Below are 21596 nucleotides of genomic sequence, written 5' to 3' on the forward strand. Positions count from 1 at the left end.
GACACTCTGCATTGGAGTGAATTTCACCTTAACTTCTGCCGCTTCAATGTGCATTTGCCTCTTTTCTATTATCATAAGTATCTTCATCTTCCCTACAGTGACTCATGGTCATGCTTCCTGAGTCAGTGTTGTAATAATTAAACTAACCCACCCCACCTCCAGACACACATATATGTATACCAGCTCCAAGTGGGAGTAGCCTTACTTTAAAAATAATAAGTGCGTGATATTTTGGCCTCTGGATTCATGAGGGAAGAGAAATTATTGAAATCTCTGTACTAGTGAGGCTTTTCTTTTGAAGATTTATGTCCTCATTATCAGCTTGTCCAAAGTCACTTTTGATGCTCTCCACAAATTTGAAATGTAATTAGTTGAATGATGGGTCTTCACTGAAATAATAAATGTAGATAGGGTACCATACCACCTGGAGTCTCTCAGTGCTGTCTCTTCATTACCTACAGCAGCATTCATGATCTGTGTCTTACAGAGAATGAAATCTGGAAGCTCATAGAGGAACATAAATAAAATTTAGAAATGCAATTAGATTAGAAGTATTGGCATCCATATGTCTGAGTTTTGGAATATCGTCTCTAAAATATATATTGTTCGCTGGATGCAGAAACTTAAAATAGCAGCTGATATAGGAAGATCAGATAATTGTAATGCTGTCCACTCAGCCTAAAGGAAATTTATTCCATATGCACTGATGAGTGATACAGAAATACTTAGAATTTTTTTTTTAAAGTGAGAAGGTACAGCATATCCTAGCATTCTGGTCTGAGGTCTGTTCACCTGTTTACAGAAAAGCTGTCTTTTATGTGTTCTTGATTGTCAAATATTGTGCTTTTAATTCAGTAATGATTAATCAAAATGGAGATGGCTGCTCTGAGCAGCTCATGGAGTCCAAACAAAAATTCTGCCCAGGCTACTAACTTTACAGCTGTACCTTCTATAATCAAATTATGGGCAGTTGACAGGAATTTAAATGGTTGCCCTAGAAAGGCCCTAATTTTTTGGCCATCTTCAGTAATCTAGTCGCCTCCGCATATTCACTGTTTGTGGGATCAAGGCGCTTGCTCTGCTGCCTTCTGGAATCTTCTGGAAAACCTCCATTGCGGCCACCTGCCCTCCCATCATGGAATGTTCTGAGGGTATAAAAGGGGGAGGGGCCTCAGCTGCCCCTTAGTTCCTTCTGACCACTGAAGGCACAGTTAGGTCAGATCATGCAGTGTTCTGATGCTTTTCTTGTTCGGTTCCCCCCTCTCTCTTTCTGACCTGTGGGGGCAAATTTTGTTTGTCAGTTAGTGATTTTTGTTTGTTTTAAAGAAAAAAGAAGAGAAGTTCCCCTCCTGGCAGGGGGTTTGTCTGGACCAGCAAGAGCAAGAGGGTTGCCTCCCATGCTCCTGCTGAGGGGACTTCATAAGAGGATGTTTCTCAGGTGTGGTCAAGTAAGCAGGCACTGAGTCCAGCATTGACTTTGAAGGATCTGGGGCTCTGACACCAGAAGACTGAGTCCTTCTTGGTCCAAAAGTTATCCGTGTAAATCACACACTGTTTCACAATTCTCATGACCTAACAGGGTCATCCAGGACAAAAGCAACTTCTGTGGTGTGCCCTCGAGACATCTTCATCACACTATATTGCATGATTTGCTACTGTGGCTGTGTGGTTTTTTTTTTTTTTTTTTTAGCTTTTTAAATTCTTCATTAATACTTGTTTTGGAAGAGCAAGGTCAGTTACCTCTATTCACTCTCTTGAATGGTGTCCAGACCTGATGCTTGTTTTGGCAATTCTGATCTCCTTGTGTAAGCCAGTGGTCTGTAACCAGAGTTCTTCAAGATGGATCTCTGCATAGTCACAGTCCCAATCCTCCTTCCCCATTTCAAATCTCAGGTTGTCTTGAATTAGTGAAAGGCACTGAGAGGCAGTTGAGGCCACTCCCTTTTATAACCTCAGAACCCTCCAGAATGGAAGGAGCACGGAGGGACAAGTGACCGAAATGGACAGAGCTTTCCCAAAGGTTCTGGAACCTTTCAGCATGGGTGCCGTGATCCCACAAAAGGAAATATGCAGGGGCCACTCAAAGATTACTGGTGAGTAACCTTAATTATTTTATCCTGGTATATTTGACTAATATATTCATTTTGATAAATATGTTCCTTATAATTTACACTGATATTCTAATTCTAGATTTTGTTTTACTTCATATCCTACGTAACTGATCTATGGGGCCTTTATTCTTTTGTCTTGTCATTTTACTAGTTAATAAGCTCTAAATTTAAATTTATAAAACCCCAAACAAGGCAAATTCAAAACTCTATTTAAATAAAATTAAGGATATAGCAGATGCCAGGGAATTCAAAGGATTATTTTCATCTTTCATTTATATTATTCAGCATTTTATTTCCTGCAACAGTGTGACTTAAAGTATGCAGTGCCACTAACCAGAAATTAAAAAGTTAAAGGATGAGATTTTCAAATCAAGGCAAGAGATTTAGCCACAGATCTTCCACAAAAATTAATGAAAGAAATATGGCTAAATTCCTTGTATGGCTTAGAAAATTGCAAATCTTTGTAAAAGATGCACCAAATCACTTTGTACATCATGTTTAATGTGTGGATATTTCCTCATATGGAAATAGCTGCATGGATCCATCCACGAATATGGACTGCAAACTCCGGAGTACATGCAACAAGACTTTTACTCACTTTGCAAGGCAAATAAATATCCCCATAAATATTTAACAATATGTGCACCAAGAAAAGGAATTAGTATGTCTAAAGTATACTGCAAAATTTTCTCATATTTTAAAAAAAACCCATCTGTTTACACTTTTTTTTGAATTGTATATCTTCAAGTTAGCTTTGGCTGATATTAATGTTATTAAACAACAATTTGAGTTCTGTTTACTTCAGTGGAAATACTCATATCCTTAAATATGTTCTTTGCTGGCATATCGAAGAGATAAGGAAGGTTATTTCTTAAGGAATTTTCATTTTTAGATGACACATAATTATGTAGATGTGTAAAATCTGTAGCTCCTAGAATGGATGAGAAAAATAACAATGTATAAAATAAAAACATGACTTGCTTTAGCTTTTGTAAATTTAAACCATTATATAAAGATCTGGTAGTTACATGCTTATAAAGAAGTGTGAGGAGACTACATCTCCAATTGATTCATTTTCCACAGCGTATATTTTTCTTTGAAATGACCCTGTGCTTAGTTTATGTAATTTATCATTATTTGTAAAGAACAGTTCCCTTGCATTTGCTTTGTTTGTTTTTTGTTTGAAATTCAAACTCGTCTCTCACCAACAATTGAATTGCACTTTACTATATAATGGCTGTAAAACTCTAAACCCTACTGCATAATTCTAAATCTTATTTCTCTGAGAGAGAGAAAAAGAACGAGAATTCTTAAGTATATAGTTGCCCTTTATCTCCTATAGAGAATTATTAATCTAATCCATCGCAAAGGTTCTTTTGCAGCTCTAAAATGAGCTATTAGAGGTGTTCCTGTCTTCATTTATAAAAAACACGCCTTACTGATAATTGCAAGGTTGACTCATTAATTTATCTAAATTTGCATAGAGATAATGGAAGCTGTCTGAACAATGCCTTGTTGAAAATTACAAATGTACAGTGTGAGATTTTTCTCAATTTCTCCAATCCATTTTTGTGCAGTGATTTTAAACTGTTCAAATATGTGCTTTCATAAATGTTTTCTCACTTACTGTGTGCATATATGTCTGATTGTCACTGTTTGTGTCTTACATGAACTCAAAAATGCCTCTCATTTTTATGAATTCTACAATCACTTTTATGAAAACTATAACAATATTCCATGAACTCCCTTAACCCACCCTTTGTAATATCTTTCTGAATCACAGCAGTTAAGTGGTCCATATTTAATGGTTAGGTTTACTACAAGGTTGTACAGTATGCGTCAGACTGCTACATTAAATTGGAAAGAAAAAGGAAATATTCATATGCCAGATCTTCCAAATGAGAATGGATTTGGTTTAATACTAATATAGCTGTTTGTAAAGGGAAGGGGGATGGCACCCCAGGAAATTAACTCTGCTTATCCATAATCCCTTGTAAGTATAAAGTAACAAATGGAGGCCCTAATGCTCCTTTGTTAACAAATCTAGTATATATTTGGTTTTGACTACCTATCTGCTTGTCTTCCTTTATGCTCGCTTTCTATATATTGTCTCATGACTAGAGTTGGCCCAATAACTGATTTTTCAGTTTCGTGGTAGTTTTGAAAAATCTAAAGAAATTTTGGTTCAGGTTGAACTGAATCTGAAGCTTTTTGGAATTTTTGGTGAGTTGAAAGTCAGCTTCTGGTCTGTTCCAGAGCAGGAATTCAAACCCAGGTTTCTCACATCGCTGGTGAGTACTCTACTCTAACCACTGGGGTAAAGGATAAAAGGGGTGGGGTGGAATGGCGGCCCCAGCACTCTTACCTCCTCCTTTGGCCATTTTGTGAATGGCCAAAACTACTCATGTCAAATTCACAAATAGTTCAAATCAACACAAACTGGATTTTTTTTTTTATGAATAAACTATTCATATGAAAAATTTCAACCAGTTCTACTCATGGCACTAATACTTATCATGTGATTGATAATCTTGTGTCTATACTTTGTGTTGAAGATGTTGTGAAACTTAGAAACTTAGAGTATTTCAACAGCACTGACAGCCCAAATCCAGGATGCATGACAACAGCACTTCAGCATGTTTATGCCAGATAAAAGTCAAATGCTCTCCTTTGTGTATGCAAGGCTCCCATTTTGCTAATCTGAAAAAAAAAAAATGTGGCCTTGACTTCATAGGACTTTGGATCAGATCCTGTATGTTTACAGGATCCGTCCTGAGGAGTTCAGGCAAGGTAGGCTCACTTTCTGGAGGCTAGGTTGCCAGAAGGAAGGGAAGGGGAGAGAAACACTAATCTTACCTTGAGTAAAATAACATAACCCATTTGTAACTTGGAGAGTTATAGTATGGTGTAAGTCTTTTTTTCTAACACCTTTCACCGAAAGTTCTTTACAAATGCACATTAAGCTTCAAATCACACCATGAGTTAGATAAGTATTATATCCATTTTACAGCTGTGTAAACAGAAGAACAGAAAGGTTCATGACCTGATTTTTCAGAGGTGCTGTGCAGTCAGATCTCCATGTATCTTTGAGAGGTGTGTGCACTTGAGTCTGAAAATCAAACTATAAATATCTCTATTCAAGATCACAAAGTAAATCAGCAGTGGGAATAAAATCCAGAAATTCTGCCTTTTTATCTCTGTTCTAACCTTTAGGCAAAAATTAATAATTGCCACAAATAAACATGTTGATGCACAGTAAAATACAGTAGTTGTTTGTATAGCACAAAACTCACTGGTGGTGGTCAACATAACAAAGAGGAAATGTGGATTCAGCCTTCAAGCACCTTCTGAGATAGACAGAACAATACACACACAAATTGTACCAGTTGACCAGAGGGTGGAAGTATCACAGGAAGGTGCAGTATAAGGGGGTTTTATTTTCTACATTAAAATGTTTGTTGAATTGAGGTACTGTATTTTAAATAAAGGGACTGGTAGGGAAGGGAGAAGGCCTGGTAGACTAGGCCAGAAAAAGTATTTTGATATGGGAGCTGCATGAAGATGGTATAATTATATGGGGAGATATAGTTTGTATCTCTCTGTAGCAAATTATCATGGGCAGTTGAGCAACATCTCACCTTTGATGGTGCTAGTTTTTTACTTCTCTAATTCTTAAACAATGACTATGCTTTTTCTCAGTGCTCAAAATGTCTTGTTTTGTATCTTCACTTTGTTCATGTTTTCTTATCCATCAGCTCTCCTTCACTGAATGTCTGTCTGCTAGAGGGCTCACTTTGTCACAACTTTCTTTCAAAAGTGTGTGCCTTAGTACTTTATTTTGTATAGTATTGGGCTTTATCTGAAACTTTCCTTCAGAAAAATAAGAGTTCATCCAGTTCCAGCTTCTAAAAGAGAATTTTACTGCCAATTAAATTTTCAGGTCATCAGATTCCTTAGTGGTGTTGCAAGAGTTTTGGTTACTGTTGTTACAGCAAAATTGACCAGTGTTTTACAATAACACAATTCAGACTAGCCTGTCAGTTCTTCTAGGAATAAGTCAGTGTTTAAAACAAAATAATAAAAAAAACCCCTACATCTTGTGTTTTGCCTTTTTTGCCTGGGGTTAGCTGTTCACTTTAACATTCAAATATATTTGCCCATCTAATTTAATTTCCTAGTATTACTAAATATAATTCAGTATTATGTAGACTCAACTGACCAATATTTGGAGGATCAAGCAATAATTTAAACATTGAACTACATAGGCTTTCCAACATGAGCAAAATAAATTAAATAATAACCAACAACTTTATTGTGCTGCTGCCTGTTTTAAAGTGTACACATTAATATAAAACATAGAATATTGTGTAGTACCATGAGGGAGATTTTTTTTAATCTGTTTTTAAGAAAATCCGTTTAAGCTGTGACAACAAGCATTAATATGAATCAATCGTAATCGTATTGTTGTTGCATGCTGTCATTTCAGAGCAGCATTAAGGTTATTTGGGTGCCTGAACTGTGCATATCTATATCTTTGGATTTTTATAATGTTTACAATCCCAGGAAATTTAGAATTATGGTTAATGTTTGTTTTCAGGCTAATTTAAACATGCCTGAAAATGTTTACCCTAAATATGCTCTCAACTTGCAACTCCAGAAGTAAACTTTCCTTCAACATAGATTGGATGTGAAGTCCCAGTAAGGCCGTGAGCTCATTTCCCACACAAGCATAACTGCAGTTACCTTTATATGATTGCCTCTTCTGCCCATGCTGGGTACCCTTCACTCTTAACATAGGCACTGAAGTTGAAGGAAATGGCTGGCATCTCACTAGTAAAGCATAGTATGGTTTCAGTGTGGATCATTATCAGATTAAGCACACTTTTTTTTTTGAGTTTACTAATGTCTGAAAATCCCACAGGCTTGTGGGATCCAGAATGAAATAAAAATATTTATTAAAATATGCTAAAATCCAGAGTGAAATAAAAATATTTATTAAAATATGCTAACATCAGAGTCTAAGGATGTACAAAGGGACTACTGTTTACAAAAGCTATCACTCTTACAATATAGATGCAGGAGAATACTAGAAAACCCAAATATTTAAATGTAAACTGCAAACATATCCTAGTCTTTGGTAAAACAATAATTGCCCAGTCCAGGATGCTTGCTAAGGATGCTATCTCATGACCTTGCTCCATTAGCTGCAATAAATCAGCAAATGTTCCAGGACTACACTTCCTCACAGCTGGTTAAGAAAAGGCAACTTTTAGTAATACAGTTTTTCTGCATGTTTAGCAGCACTTTGGATTTGTATTATGATTTCTTTGGACTTGTCTAAACACAGAAGTTGTTGTTGTACCACTTTTTAACTATATAGAGATAGTTAAAGTGGTAAAACCCCCACAGTGTGGATGGAGTAATATCATCTGTATAAAGATCCTTATGATGTAGCTTGTTCCTGTACAGGAATAGGCATAAGTTATGGGGGGGCGGGTAAGTGGGGCAATTTGCCCCAGGCCCTGGGCCCCACAGGGGCCCCACGAGAGTTTTTTTTGGGGCCCCTGGAGCGGGGTCCTTCACTTGCTCCGGGGGCCCCGGAAAACTCTCGCGGGCCCGGGCCCCGGAGCTTCTTCCGCTCCAGGTCTTCGGCATCAATTCGGCGGCAGGGGGGTCCTTCCACCCCGGGACGCGCTGCCGAAGTACACCGAAGACCCGTGGCGAGGGGTCCTTCCGCCCTGGGACCCGCTGCCGAAGACCCCAGGCCCCCTGAATTCTCTGGGCGGCCCTGTTTTATATTGAGATAACTGCATCTGCACAAGTGTTGTACTGGTTGTAGAAGATTATTATTTAGAGATGCTCCCTGACAAGGGCCAGTATTATGAACATAGGGCACATCTCCAAATTCCTGGAAATGGGGATTGGGAACACCGCATGGCTGGCTGTGTGCAGCAGCTCCCAAGCTCTCCAGTTTATTTTAATACAGTTTTATTCCTTTCTCATTCACTGGTTTTGTTATTTAATGAACCCCAAGATCATTACACTGGTTTAATTATTTTGGATCAGACCCCTAACTGCCATAGTTATACAAAATCTGTATGTAGGCCAGGCCTTTAAGAAAATATCAGTGTTAACACAGGATACAGTGGATGAAATCCTGGCCCCACTGAAGTCAATGGGAGTTTTGCCACTGACTTCATAGAATCATAGAATATCAGAGTTGGAAGGGACCTCAAGAGGTCATCTAGTCCAACCCCCTGCTCAAAGCAGGACCAATTCCCAGCTAAATCATCCCAGCCAGGGCTTTGTCAAGCCGGGCCTTAAAAACCTCCAAGGAAGGAGATTCCACCACCTCCCTAGGTAACGCATTCCAGTGCTTCACCACCCTCCTAGTGAAATAGTTTTTCCTGAAATAGTTTTACCTGGACCTCCCCCACTGCAACTTGAGACCATTGCTCCTTGTTCTATCATCTGCCACCACTGAGAACAGCCGAGCTCCATCCTCTTTGGAACCCCCCTTCAGGTAGTTGAAGGCTGCTATCAAATCCCCCCTCATTTTTCTCTTCTGGAGACTAAACAGTCCCAGTTCCCTCAGCCTCTCATAAGTCATGTGCTCCAGACCCCTAATCATTTTTGTTGCCCTCCGCTGGACTCTTTCCAATTTCTCCACATCCTTCTTGTAGTGTGGGGCCCAAAACTGGACACAGTATTCCAGATGAGGCCTCACCAATGTCGAATAAAGGGGAACCATCACGTCCCTTGATCTGCTGGCAATGCCCCTACTTATACAGCCCAAAATGCCGTTAGCCTTCTTGGCAACAAGAGCACACTGTTGACTCATATCCAGCTTCTCGTCCACTGTGACCCCTAGGTCCTTTTCTGCAGAACTGCTACCTAGCCATTCGGTCCCTAGTCTGTAGCAGTGCATGGGATTCTTCCGTCGTAAGTGCAGGACTCTGCACTTGTCCTTGTTGAACCTCATCAGGTTTTTTTCGGCCCAATCCTCTAATTTGTCTAGGTCCCTCTGTATCCGATCCCTGCCCTCTAGTGTATCTACCACGCCTCCTAGTTTAGTGTCATCTGCAAACTTGCTGAGAGTGCAGTCCACACAATCCTCCAGATCATTAATAAAGATATTAAACAAAACCGGCCCCAGGACCGACCCTTGGGGCACTCCACTTGAAACCGGCTGCCAACTAGACATGGAGCCATTGATCACTACACGTTGAGCCCGACGATCTAGCCAGCTTTCTATCCACCTTACAGTCCATTCATCCAGCCCATACTTCTTTAACTTGGCGGCAAGAATACTGTGGGAGACCGTATCAAAAGCTTTGCTAAAGTCAAGGAATAACACATCCACTGCTTTCCCCTCATCCACAGAGCCAGTTATCTCATCATAGAAGGCAATTAGGTTAGTCAGGCACAACTTCCCCTTCGTGAATCCATGCTGACTGTTCCTGATCACTTTCCTCTCCTAAATGTTTCATAATTGATTCCTTGAGGACCTGCTCCATGATTTTTCCAGGGACTGAGGTGAGGCTGACTGGCCTGTAGTTCCCTGGATCCTCCTTCTTCCCTTTTTTTAAAGATGGGCACTACATTAGCCTTTTTCCAGTCATCTGGGACCTCCCCCGATCGCCATGAGTTTTCAAAAATAATGGCTAATGGCTCTGCAATCTCACCCGCCAACTCCTTTAGTACCCTCGGATGCAGCGCATCCGGCCCCATGGACTTGTGCACGTTCAGTTTTTCTAAATAGTCCCGAACCATTTCTTTCTCCACAGAGGGTTGGTCACCACCTCCCCATGCTGTACTGCCCAGTGCAGCAATCTGGGAGCTGACCTTGTGCGTGAAGACAGAGGCAAAAAAATCATTGAGTACATTAGCTTTTTCCACATCCTCGGTCACTAGGTTGCCTCCCTCATTCAGTAAGGGGCCCACACTTTCCTTGATTTTCTTCTTGTTGCTAACATACCTGAAGAAACCCTTCTTGTTACTCTTAACATCTCTTGCTAACTGCAACTCCAAGTGTGATTTGGCCTTCCTGATTTCACTCCTGCACGCCTGAGCAATATTTTTATACTCCTCCCTGGTCATTTGTCCAATCTTCCACTCCTTATAAGCCTCTTTTTTGCGTTTAAGATCAGCAAGGATTTCACTGTTTAGCCAAGCTGGTCACCTGCCATATTTACTATTCTTTCTACACATCGGAATGGTTTGTTCCTGCAACCTCAATAAGGATTCTTTAAAATACAGCCAGCTCTCCTGGACCCCTTTGCCCTTCATGTTATTCTCCCAGGGGATCCTGCCCATCCGTTCCCTGAGGGAGTCAAAGTCTGCTTTTCTGAAGTCCAGGGTCCGTATTCTGCTGCTCTCCTTTCTTCCTTGTGTCAGGATCCTGAACTCGACCATCTCATGGTCACTGCCTCCCAGGTTCCCATCCACTTTTGCTTCCCCTACTAGTTCTTCCCTGTTTGTGAGGAGCAGGTCAAGAAAAGCTTTGCCCCTAGTTGGTTCCTCCAGCACTTGCACCAGGAAATTGTCCCCTACACTATCAGTGACTTCAGTGGGGCCAGGATTTCTCTCAGTATGTACCTCTTAAAGGATAATGTAAAATTTGGAACAATATGTAGGTAATTTTGATACACCAGATGGCTGTGTTTAAACCTCTGATGGTACAAAAGGAATTCATTTAGCTTTCTGGCATAAGGCCTGTTTTTTATCCTGTGGATTAGTGCTTGAGTTTAAATTGTGCATTATTATAATGAAATAGAAAAGGTACTAATATAGCAACATAATGTTAAATTGTTATCCTGTCAGTTTTCATTGTTTTGTAAAACATGAGTAGTTGCCAATCATTTTTTTTTCAGTACCAGCAATCTAATTATGAAAGTTGACTATTCTTTGTAGTTGATAAAATTCAAGTTAAGAATTTTTTTAGCAAGACACCTGATTTATCACTTCAGATATGTAAAATGTATCTATCTTTTCTCCTTCTTTCTTTAGTAATTGGAGTTTTGTTGTTGCTCCTAAACTCTGTTTTAGGTTAGGAAGGGAAAATATTGGCTTTGTGTAATTCAATACATATATTTTGCATACAAAGTAATGCTAATTGTTTAGTAATAGACTGTGCTGAAACAATACATAGAAGGCTTAATTTCTTACCTTGAGCATTGCAAACACTTCAATATTCTACAACAAACACAACAGCTTTTAATGTATTGCTTCTTTCTAATTTTACTGCCTTGGATGTGCTAAAATCCAATCTAGTAAAATGAGCAAGGGTCATTGGGTTTATGAAATGTAATCATGTTAAAAAAAAAAAAAGACATTTTGTTTCAGGTTCCGTGCCAAGTACAGGAAATTTAATCTTAAAGGAAAAAAGTCTGGGGGGTAGTCACTGGATTCCCTACCCCCACGAGCTCTATTTCTAATTTTAAAAACTGTTGTGTTAGTACCACCTCACTGATTTTGATTTACTAACTACCCTTCCAGGAGCACTGAAGAGCAGAACCTTTTCTTATATTGATATTTGAGATACTGAGAGCACTGTTATGCAAGGAGTCAGAGGTTCTGCTGGAAGACTTATTGCAATAGAAAACTGGAAGGGAAAGCTGTCCATTTGTAAAAAGTTTTCTATTAATACATCACAAAGAGCTGCACTGGGAGTGATCCCTTATTTGTTACCTCACATCTTACCAAATAATAGTTGGTAAGATGTGAGGTATTATTTTGTTAAAAGAATGTAAAATTTATTTAAATAATTTTAGTGCCAGGACTGATCAGTGGGAAAACAATATATAATGCTCCCTGAATTCCGTGCTGCATGTAAAAGTCATCTAGAAGCTGAGACCATAACGATATACTCTATTTAATTGGGACATGCTAATAAGAAAACCTGTTTAACTGAGATGTCTGCCAGAGAAACTGATTAGTCTGAGATTGAAAGGAAATGACTGCTGCTTAAACGAGACGTTATGGGGGGGAAAAAATTCTTAATGAGGATGCATTTGGCTTAGGCCAATGTATTAAATGATGCAAACCAGGTGTTAAATAGGTGTGAAATGTTAAGATCCTTTCTATTAAATACAGAAAATATATCAAATTAAGGGGCAGAATCTCAGCTCATGGAAATTTGACATAAGTCCCTTAATTTCACTGAGCCTCTGTCCCTAAAAAATCAGGAAATAAAAATGAAATGCTGTCCTGGTTCCACAGGATCTGTTCTATGCCCCTGTTTTTAGACAGTCTCTTGGAGGAAGCCCTTTAGTGTGCCAGATCCCCAATGGAATTCACTCTTCCTTCGGGGTAGGCCACACTAACTCACCACCTCCTCAACTGAGCCACAGCTCTCCAGCACTCCTGTTTCAGGTTGTGAGCTCTGCCCAGTGAGTCCAACTGAGATAGACTCCTTGTAGTGACTTGTACACTCTTCAGGGACTAGTGTACCTCAGCAAGTATTTTTAGTGACCTCCAAGCTGTGTTTCAAAACAGAGTAGGTTTTATTAGTCACCTGGAACACAGCATTGGAAGTCCTTAGGTGAGCATAGCGATATAAAGGTTAAAGCATAGTCCAGTTTGGCCAAGTCAGAGAAAGTCACTAGCCAAGCTGCAGGGAACTTCATTTCAGTATCTCTTTCCTTAGTCAGTCCCCTTAGAAAGCAGCCAGGTTCCTCCAGAAGCCCACACTTTATTTCCTGACTGTCCTCTTTCAGTTCTTTGTACTCAAGCTGGGGTCTCTGCTCAGCTTCCCTGTTGAGAAGTGGTGGGAAAACCTCCTTTCTCTTGGTCCTTGTTTCCTAGTTGTCTATGTTTTGGTCACTGGGGCTTTCCATTGTCTCTTTGAGATTCTATATTGGTATGGGTCACTTTCAACAGGTTCCAGCTATTTATTCATTGCAGCCCAGACAGCCAGGCAACACCCACACCTTATGTGCTGCACTGCCCCCAAAAGAAGACTTGTCACTTTTCTTGTTTCAAAAAGCCACTTAGCTGCTTTTGGAAGTTTTACCCTAAGTCACTTAGGAAACTATGCCATAATTAATATAATGGTAGAGTGAGTAATTAATTACTGATATTAATTTCTGAGTTTAGATTGACCCAGCTTGTAAACTACTTAACTGTCAAATTGGTGTGTCCTTCTTAATTCTGAAAAGTCTGAATTTATCACTCCTTTTTAGCAGAAAAATAGGTTTAAAAATATTCTTTCATCTGTCTGCTTGTGGACCTTGCCAAATCATCAAGAACTATATCATTGTACATTTTTCTATTTCAGCAGAACAGATATTAGATACACAGGAAGGCATTTGCCAATAAATTGGCTAGCAGCTACCACCAGGTTAATATTAAATATCCTCATTTTCAGGGTGCCTCATTCCCCTTCTCTACCTGCCAAAGGCCTTTCACTCCTGAGTCTTTGATCTTTCTCTCAAATGAGGCAGTACAGAGGGCTACCTGCTCAGATGGTCTTAAACTAACCATAGTCATCAGTGTATCACACCTCTCTGAATGTAGTTCCTCAATTCCATGGAACTTGCCTTAATCAGTCTCTGACTTTAGGTCCACTTCTGCAACAGTGGGAATTTTGTAATTCACTTCAATGGCAGTAGGATCAGGCCCTTATATAGAAACATCATTCTGTAGAAATGAAATCTAGCTGACTTAAATATGCCACAGAATGAACTTTCTTCTAACTGTTTTGCTAGACCTTTGCTTTAATCTGACATTTCCAGTCTGACTATATCTCTTGGATGTGTTTATAAGAAGCATTTGTCTTAACTTACATTTGTTGCCTTCCTCAAACCAGTCATATTCTTCTGGGTAATTATGCCAAATCTTGCTGCATGTCACAGACCAAGTATTCAATTTTCTGGAATGCAGTAAATTTTCCAGAAGCAATGATATGTATAAATGTAAAATGAATCTGGTTGTCTCCTGTTGGCATAGCTATTATCAGAGGCCATGTCACTCTGTTGTAGACTTAAACCCATGGACTTTAAGGCCAAAAAGGACCATTATGATAATCTAGTCTGACCTCCTGCACATTGCAGGCTGCAAAACCTCACCCACCCACTCCTGTAATAGACCCCTAGCCTTTGGCTGAGGGCCTCAAATCATGATTGCAAGACTTCAGGTTACAGAGAATCCACCATTTACTCTAGTTTACACCTTCAAGTGACCCATGCCGCAGAGGAAGGCAAAAGACTCCCAGGCTCTCTGCCAATCTGACCTGGGGGAATCACTTGGATCATGGGCATGTCAGCAAGACCTACAAGTCATACACCTGTTTTTTTAAAAAAAAAAAAAAAAAAAAAAAAATTCTCTGTAGTAACTCAGAGTCCTCCCCAGGTAGTGCCCCATCTCTGACCTTTGGGGATATTTGCTACTAGCAGTAGCAAATGAGTCACATGCCAATGTAGGCAGTCTCGTCATACCATCTCCTCCATAAATTTATCAAGCTCAATCTTGAAGCCTGTTAGGCTTTTTGCCCCCACTGCTTCCCTGGGAAAGCTGTTCCAGAACTTCACTACTCTGAGGTTAGAAACTTTTGCTTAATTTCAAGCCTAAACTTGTTGATGGCCAGTTTATATTCATTTGTTTTTGTGTCAATATTGGCGCTTAACTTAAATAATGCCCCTCTCTCCCTGGTATGTATCTCTCTCTGATGTACTTGTAGAGAGGAATCTATCTCACCTCAGCCTTCATTTGGTTAAGCTAAACAAGCCAAGATCCTTGAGTCTCCTCTCATATGGTACGTTTTACATTCCTCTGATCATCCTAGTAGCTCTTCTCTGTATCTGTCCCAGTTTGAATTCATCTTTCTTAAACGTGGGAGACCAGAACTGCACATAGTATTCCAGATGAGGTCTCACCAGTGCCTTGTATAATGGCAATAACACTTTCCTATCTTTAATGGAGATACTTTACCTGATGCATCCTAGGATTGCATTAGCTTTTTCAAGGATGCATCACATTGGCAGCTTGTAGTCATCCTGTGATCAGCCAATACACCCAGGTCTTTCTTCTCCTCTATTGCTTCCAACTGATTCGTCCCCAGCTTATACCAAAAATTCTTGTCTTTAGTCCCTAACTGCATGACCTTGCACTTTGCACTATTAAATTTCATCCCATTTCTATTACTTCCGTTTTTAAGGTCATCCAGATCTTGTATGATATCCTGGTCCTCCATATTGGTAATACCTCCCAACTTTGTTATCAGCTGCAGATTTTATTAGCACACTGCCACTTTTTGTGCCAACGTTAGTAATGAAAATGTTAAATAAGATTAGTCCCAAGACCGATTCCTGAGGAACTCCACTAGTAACCTCCCCCCAGCCTGACAGTTCACCTTTTAGTATGATCCATTGTAGTCTCCCCTTTAACCAGTTCCTTGTCCACCTTTCAGGTCTCAGATTAGTCCCCATCTTCTCTAATTTCACTAATAATTTCCCATATGGAACTATATCAAATGGTGTACTGAAATCCAGGTAGATTAGATCTACTACATTTCATTTGTCTAAAAAAATCAGTTATTCTCAAAGAAAGAGATTGTGCCAAACCAACCTGATCTATCTCTTTGTAAAACCATGTTGTATTTTATCCCAATTACCATTTACCTCTATTCTTAACCATTTCCTTTTCCAAAATTTGTTCCAAGACCTTGCATACAATTGAGGACACATTCAATTCATGTTAAGATGTAGCATTTTTGCCTCCCTCTGAAATACTGGCGGCTTCTTCTCCAGCATTCTGCTTAGTTTTAGTCTAATGAGGCATGGAACTCATCCTTGTGACTTCCAGGAATAAGAGAAAGGGCTCTCTGTATCTAAGATGGCACTAAAGATTTCTTTAGCCAAGCAAACAAAGCTTGATTTGTGTCTATCCAGGCTAAGCAAGCACAAGTCAACAGTTCAGTGGAAGTGAGGCTGACTTCTCACAATGCATGTGTTGATATTGCCCAGCAGTGTTGCCCAGCTCTGAGCCACACAACATTCTGCAATGTGACAATGTGGCCTGCTGAGATCCAGCTACTATGGTAATATAATTAAATACTGGATGATATAGTCTTTGTTTTTCAATCAGGAACAGATGCATTACTTACTCGTTGTGTGAAATATGAATAGGTTTTTGATGTTAATGTTTTCCCTCAGTAAAATGAACCAACATTTTTTGATTCACAGGGAAGGAAGGACTGGCCTTTGTAATTTAAAGTATTTCATTAATAGCTGAATGCTTCTCCTTAAATGCACAATAAACTTATAGTATTTCTAAAATGGAGGTCAGGTTGGATTAGTTATGAGAGGCAAGAGCACACACAGAAGTTGGATGTGGTGGGCCAGGTTCATTGTGGTGGAGTGAGGGCTGATTTCCATGTAATGTCCGTTCCACACGGCTTCTGTTTACATAGTTCAATGAATATCAAGGGTCAGATTGTGTCTGTGTACAAAGCTGGAAGGGCTCAAGGAACCTAACACCCCCATGCTCCCTTCTGCAATGGCTAGACTGCTCCTGCCTAGAACTGGCTCAAATGAGCTCAGGTAGGGAGTTGAGGAGAATGTGCTGTGCACCCACTTCCCTTGTATGCCAAGGGCATAGTCCTTCCCAGAGGACTCCCTTTTCCAGTGTGGTTCCATGCTTACCTCTTAATGGCACAATCTGGCAATGGGTAATATTGAATGCTGCATTTTCAGCTTCTGAAAGTGTATTTTTTTCAGGCTGAGTGGAAGGATTATTATTCATTTGCATTTGCTGAATTTCTTTAGAATTGAAAAGTATTTACTTTCCATGTTATATTGAAACTGTATTGCCAATATAACCCTTCAGGCACACCACACCATGTGAGTTATTATAGACACACACCATTTTTTTTCTTTCCTCCAGTCAGTTATGGAACGGTGCTTGGGAATATGAAAGCATTTTCTAGTCATAGTGGTGAGATGCATTGTTCCCATGCATGTTATAAAGTTTGAAGAAATTGTGGTAAAATCAGTTTCTCAATGGCAGTTTCTCTTTCACTGGTACTCCATGTCCTGATGCCTCGATCTCCAGTTTGTGCTCAACTGCTATTTTTGACTTCCTTTAACTTTTAGTAGGATTGGTCATATAGTCCCCCTGAAACTCACTGTGATAGCATTTAGAATGGAAATCTATTGAATCTCACAACAAGCAGTACACAAAGCATGTTAATCAGCCTTTTTAGAGGGGACTTTAAATCTGATTCAACCCCAAGGCCAATTCTGACCAGCTACAGAACCCATGGCTGCAGGGGGCCCTAAGTTGAGAGAGAGATTTCTGTGCAAAGTTACTCTGCTCCACCTCTCTCCTTCACATACCATGTTAAGAGTGAGGGTGAGTAGAGCACCCTTTTCTCCTGCAAGGACAGAACTGCTGTCAGGGGAGGACAGATGGGAAACTGTCCTAGCCTGGAGCGCCTACTGACCTTCCTGAGCATTTATATTAAAACTAGCTGTTCTATGCAGAAGGTATGCTGGAATTACCTGTCTCTCTTTCTCCTCTGCACAAAAACTGGATGGAAAGAGGAGTGAAAACCTCAGGGGAAAGAGGCCTTGACAAAGAGAAAGGGGAAAGGTGACTTAATCATGGTCTGTGAGATCCTACATGAGAAGAAGAATTCTCATAGTAGAGGGTTCTTTTATCTTGCAGACAAAGATATAACAAGATCCAGGGGCTGGAAGCTGAAGCTGGACAAACTCAAACCAGAAATGCAATGCAAATTTTTAGTAGTGAGGGTCATTTACCATTGGAGCAACTTACTTGGGGATGTGGTGTATTCTCTAGCCCTCAAAATCTTTAAATGGAGATTGGGTGTCTTTCTAAAAAAATCTGCTAGAGTTCAGACAGAAGTAATTGGGCTCAATGCAAGAATTCTTAGGCCACAGAATTTCACCCATGTTATGCAAGAGGTTAGACTAGATGATCATAATGGTCCCTTTTGGCCTTAACATCTATGCATCAACAGCTTGCACTGAGTGATACTTCCCTTTCAGCCATCTGGAGAACAACAGTGTTTCCTTCTTTTCCTGGAAGCTAGGAGGAAACAAAAAAGCCCTGGCCCTGAATGAAGACTAGAAAGTAATCTATATTTCTGAGCAGCTATTTTGCCCGCTGGAAAGGGGCATCGAACTGCTGCTAAACTCACTAGTTCAACTTCTGTATTCATCACAATCCTAGAAATCAACTGAAAATAACCTGTAACGGAGGACAAATTTAGTCTACTACATTTTATATTTAGTGGCTTATTTTATACTTTTTTCCCCCCAGGCTGTCAAACCAGAAAATGTGTTTTCTCAGTGAGCAGTTTTAGGTTCCTATCCTGAACAAACAGCAAGCTCTAACTTCTAGGAGCTTTTCCCAATGACACAATCATTCATATCGCTGCTTCCTTTAAGAAATATAGCAATCTATCAGAAACAGTAGGAACTGAAATAGAGCTTAATAAAGTGATAACCAATACCACTGTCTGGTTGGATTCCTGCCATCCCAAGTGTAAACCCAAAACAAGTCTCATGCTACTGCATAAGCAATGTGCTGCCAATATTTTAATTAGAGATGCATGTAATGTGTTTGACACCATGCAACATTTTTGTTTGCTTGCCATGGGCATGTGCCGTGGGCAGCAGCTCTGCACTTCTCAGAGAGACCAGTGCAATGAACAGACTTACTGGTGATATGCAACAGCTTCTAACAAGAACTGCATCACAACTAACAATATCCAAGAGCTCACTATCTATATGGTTACTAAACTAAACTTGGTGCTATTATAAATAATCTTATGGATAATGACTCCCAATAATATTAAAGCGTCCACAAAATATTTCTCTTTTAGCCTGTTAATTCTGTATATCTGGTATGTGTGCACTTGCAGAAAAGAGGGGTGAGAGCAGGGGAATCCGCTGGATTGTTTTCATTTCAATGGGAAAACAATTTCTCATAACCACATCATCAAAAAAAGAGACACCACCACCTGACAAACAAATGGAAGAAATATGTAACGTAGTACAGAATGCCTGAAATGTTTATAGATGGTGCCTAAAAATATACTGCTCATTGTTCAACTTGGGTAATTTGGAGAGGAATGTGTGTGTTTTTGCAGAGGATTCTAGGAGTGTCCTGCCTGCGAAACATCTTTGCAACAAATATCACATATTTTCCAATCTGGTACCTTCCAAGGTAAAAAATATTCTTTTTTCATAGTATGAGCCTTGGAGAGCAATCATCCGCAGCAGGGTGATTTAGCAGCATCCAGACGGGGTGAGAATGCCTTATGTCTGGGAAACCACCTCTACATTCCCTTCACTCTGAAGGCAAAATTATAACAAGTTGTCCTTTCCAGCACCACTGCTGCAAAGGTTTCTAGCTCTTATCAGAAAAGGGAAAAGAACAGCCTCCTGATGAAGTCCACCAGGACCATGCTGTACATACCTATTTTTCCTAGTAAGTGGTGGGTGCTGTAGAAAGCAATAAAATAGATTCCCTATCAGTATTGGAATTTGTATTGCTGCTGATTTTAGAAAATCATTTAGATGTCAGGACTCTTAATTTAGGATGCTACTCACAAAGCCTTAGCTTTGGAGGAACAGGTTTATTCCACATTTGAAAACCCATCAAAAGTTGTTTGTCTTCTCACCAGATTGTTCAAAATTAAAGGAAGTTATTTGAGTATGGAGCGATCACAGCTTGTTAAAGTGAGTAGCGATGGCCTTTAATCTGATTACTGTGGCAGAATGTTATTTTTCTTCCCTCTGGGTCACAAATAAGGGCAAAATAGTCTTGTGTTTGGTTGTCCTGATGGTGCAATGCCAGCACAGCACAGAAGCTCATTGGCTTGACAGGATCTGGAATTGTAGTTCATCAGAATCTAGTGGTCACAGTGTGTAGGCTGCTCAGTGTGCATCTTTAGTCTCCAGCAAGGAAGCGGCTTCCCTTGTTAGAACACTCCCACCTAGCAGCAAATCCCAAAACACCTGTGTCAATATTAGGAGGCAGGGAGGACACTGTTCTTTTGATTTTTCCCTTACAGCCAGAGCTAGCAAACTTCTGTGGTGGCTACTGAAACTGGGGGGTAATACACTGAAATAGAAGAAAATGGAAGGTATTGAAGGATTGGGGGGTTGATACAGTAACCATGAGAACAGGTAGGGTACTGGTAAGGCAGAAGTCCAATCTCCAGGCAGTATTGCTTAAAATCATATTTAAAACAAACTGTGGACCTCTTTTTATTTGCCTTTGCCTTCACTGAGTCTTTAGGGTCCACATTTTCAAGCTTTCGTCCATACCCATGAGGACTAGAAACTTACTTAAACATTAAAGTTGAGATTCTTGCATAATCATGTAATTCCAGGAACTGGAGATTTAAGAAACACACCAAATGTTGCAGGATTTGCAACTTTGCATTCTGAGCATCAGAGCTAATTAGAGAGTAAATCTGTGTGTGAAATTCATAATTTAAAGGGAAAGAATTATTTGACATTAAACCATCAGTCTCAGAGGGATACGAATTGTGAATCAAGCTTAGCTCTCTATTTTGTTAGCCAGGAGTGCTGCAGAGGCAGCATGCTCAGTTCCCAGAGATGGGTGAAAGAGTGTGTTTTGCATTGTTCTTGAGTGGTTCCTTCCAGCTGATGTGTGGAGTGGAGATGATGGGTTCCAGAGAGGGGGGTGAGTCTTGTTCTCCTTGGCAGAATAGTGGAGTTGTCCTAGATAAGACTTTTGAAGATGGAGTGGAGAAAAGAGGAAAACCCTGTAGAGTGAGGGACCAGAAATCAGCCTGTGTCCAGTAGTAAACAGCTTTTCTAAAGTAAAGTCTCTAGTGAAGGCTATTGTCTTTAGTACTGGACTTTGTAAAACATACACCTGCATGGGACTACATGCTTTGAAATATCACTGTTAGTTTCTTTTGGACGTTCTTCTGAATTTCTTTTGCTTTTTATAAAGGCATAATCTTTCAAAGTGTTTTTCTTTCTCCAAACGAATGTGGGTGTTTGTGAATACCTAATGCAATTAATTACTCATAATAGATGACATTTCTTTTTTTTATGGTGCTGAAATAGAAGTCAATTATCACTCCAAAACAGCTCAAATTTCCAGCCTCCAAACAAATCCAAAATAATACAAATTTGGTACATGATGACTATGCAGAAGGCAGACTCGCCTCCCTGTGTTCATGAAGGCTCTTACATATTATTGGAGAAAATAAGTTTCTCTGAACAGAGCATTACCTGGGATTATGGACTGGTTTGATAGCTTCTTCTGGAGCCTAAGAGCCTTGTTTTGCACTACAGAATAACCCAGTAAAAACTGCTTATTTAAAAATGTTTTTTTATTCCTACTACTGAGAGTCAAAACTTGCTTATTACAGTTGCATAAAACGTTCTTCTGGGTCTCCTATTTTGTGCATGCAGGTAACTCCCACATGGAGGGAAGAATAGCTATTACTCTTTGGTTTAATTTTTGTGGGCTGTA

This window comes from Malaclemys terrapin, chromosome 5 (genome assembly GCF_027887155.1).
Source record: "Malaclemys terrapin pileata isolate rMalTer1 chromosome 5, rMalTer1.hap1, whole genome shotgun sequence".
Lineage (NCBI taxonomy): Eukaryota > Metazoa > Chordata > Testudines > Emydidae > Malaclemys > Malaclemys terrapin.